Genomic DNA, 3,055 nt, shown 5'->3' on the forward strand with positions numbered 1-3,055 from the left:
AAATCTTACTGTTATATCCCCAGAGCCTGGTAGGTGCCTGAACATAATAAGTGTTCGATTAGTGTTAGCCTGCCTCTGCCTCTGTCTCTAGAATGTCAGCACCTTGCGGGCAGGGACTGTTTTATTTATCTTTATATTCTAAGACTCCAGCAAGGTGCTAGGCAGGAATATAGTGAGCATTCAATACATAATTGTTGAATTGCCAATTGTCTCCACAATTGTCCTGCCTACATTAACAATAAATTATAGGTTGTGTGTCAATTACTGTGTGCTGATCACCACTGTGAGACTTTGGGAGGAATTAAAAAAAAACAACAACAAAAACAGAACGCCCTCTAATGCTTACTAGAGCATACAGTGGTGAGTTTCCAACATAAATGTCTATCAGTGACTTCTACAAATGCGTTTCAATGAATTCCACTGATACTCTTCTTTCCAAGAAGTAAGTATATCTCACAGCAAGAAAGGCCAAAGAATAATCCTAAAATAGCCACTAGTTCCTCTATTCCCCCAACGACTCTAGCTCCAACTCTCCTTCATACTCTGCACCTGACCACACCTTTCCTTGGCTAACACCAGGCTCCTACAGCTCTCGACAAACCAACAGACCCACTATGTGTTCAGCATCATCCCTTCCTCCTCTCTTTTCCATCTTACTGGCACTTTCCCAAGGACAGCAGAGGGCTTCCCTTCCCCAACACCCTCCTATCTCACTTGGCAATCCCCAGATGCCCAGAACGCAAGTCCTATCTCCTGAAGCAGAGCTGAGCCATGGCTCTGGTAGAAGAAAGGACGGTTGATGGCAGGAAAGGGATGTGAGCAGGACAGCCTCCAGTGTGGCCAGACATACCCACTGAAACAGCAGATACAGCTTTATTTCCTGGATTATGGAGGGAAAAAAGTCGTCAGTCTCCTATTAGGGAGTACATGGCTGGTTGTGTAATTGCATCCTTTACAACTGTTTACCTAATTACTCTCTGTGCAACCAGCTTCATTATCAGCAAGCATATGAAACATTACTATGAATTGGAGGGAATGGGAGATTAAGAAGGGAATTAACATTTGAGAAGGGACTACTATGTGCCAGACATCTTTATATATGTTAGCTCTTTAGTTCTCACCAAAACCAGCACGCAAACAAAAAGGCCATGCAATAGTGAGTACTTTTTTCATTTGCACCTCCCAGAGCTTCAGAAAGTTTTAAGTGGTCACACAGCTGGTAAGCAATAATTTCACAGTTTTAAACCAGTTTCTACAAAACCTATGCGTTTTATGCTACACAAAGTTTTCCGTTATTGAGCAGCTTCTATATGACAGGCACTTTGCAAATGATAGTCCATGTAATACTCCCCGTTACACGGTGGGAAGCGGTTTTATATGACCATTTTATAGTGAGTAAGCCAGGCTCAGAAAGGTTAGGTGCTTTGTCCAAGTCCATATTTATAAATTACATTTCACGCTGAAATCTTGAAAACATACACACACACTAGAAAAAATATTCTAGTTATATTAAGCAGGAAATGAGTACGTACCTCGTGTGTGTGTGCATGTGTGTGTGTGTGTGTGTGTGCATACGCGCGCGCATGCGCGCACACATACTTTGCTTCACAGAGGTCATGTTTTAAATAAATTGAAGGCAAGGCCCTCCACCAGCAAAAAGATTATGACTTGCTTTATTGTGAGACTCATTTTATTGTGGTGGTCTGGAATGGAACCTACAACATCTCTGAGGTATGCATGTACAGGAAATAGGATGCTCATGAAATTGATAGAGGAGCAGGCTCTAGGCTGGGCCCCCAGGATTGACACTTAGATGGTATCTCAGCTGCTGACTCCAGGCTCCAACCACCTTAGCCACAACTCAGGATTGAGGAGCTGTCATTTTCAGTGTTGGTTCTGCATCAACCAGACTTGCACCAGCAACTCAATGTAGCAACAGGTGACCTCATCTTCATCTCCCCCTTAACTTGATTCAATTTTATCCTCTTGTAAGCACTTCTGAATGGCAGACTCCAGTCATACCCAGAATCTATAAGGGAGCCTGAGAAATAGATTCTACCTTTCTACCCTCTGCAATTCAGAAGGGCATGAGGGGAATGGAGGGACAGAGTCAGAAGGAGTTATTTTACCCCATCTGTCATAGTTGGCCTTTCCACGGGGCAGCCATCTGCTGGAGCTGAGAAGTACCCTTCAGGAAGAGACAATGATCAAGTCCTCCTACTCCATTAGCACTATGTATATAGCTAATCTATTGCTTCTATCTGCTACATAGTATCCCATCGTGTGATTCCACCAATTTCTACCTATTCACTCTGCCAGGAATGGAAGCCCAAGCTGCCTTTTGAGCTTCCTTGGGAATTTGCCTAAGACATATGATTGAACCCTATGGACTTTTTAAGCTCACGTCACCTGATTTCAATTTTATTCACTATGGAATAATAGAATAAACAAACACACACACACACATGCACACACACACACACAGAATATAAAATAAAAATAGGTAACACTTATGGAGCATTTACTGTGAGTCAGACACTCCTCGAAATCCTCATAGGATTGTCATGAGGATTAAATTAAGCAGCATAAGTAAGTATCTGACACTTTATACCAGAGACATAGTGGTGCTCAGTAAGTGACAGTTATTATCACCAACTAGTAGGTCAAGGACTAGAGACCAAGGCCTGGCCTTCGTCTGACACAGTCTGGAATGCACTCCCAGGCAAGGTACCTCAGTTTACCTCGTGCACCCACCCTATGGCCTGTGTTACTTTGATTCTAGCCGCTTAAATATAGATGACACTGATTTGTTTATCTCTCTAAATTTGCACAAGATTAAGATGCCTTTAAGGTAAGAAGTGGGTCTTATTCTTTTCTATACTCTAATCCTAACATTTAGCACAGTGACTGACATTTGTAGGCATTCAATCCATGACTGTTGAAGATATTAATGTATAGGGGAGTTTATGACTAGGCCTGAACCTTGTAAGGGAAAGACTCTGACGGGTATAAACTGCACTAGAATTACAAGGAATGTGGGCACATTGGCCTCTGA

This window comes from Pteropus vampyrus, unplaced genomic scaffold (assembly GCF_000151845.1).
Source record: "Pteropus vampyrus isolate Shadow unplaced genomic scaffold, Pvam_2.0 Scaffold115, whole genome shotgun sequence".
In the NCBI taxonomy this organism is placed as follows: domain Eukaryota; kingdom Metazoa; phylum Chordata; class Mammalia; order Chiroptera; family Pteropodidae; genus Pteropus; species Pteropus vampyrus.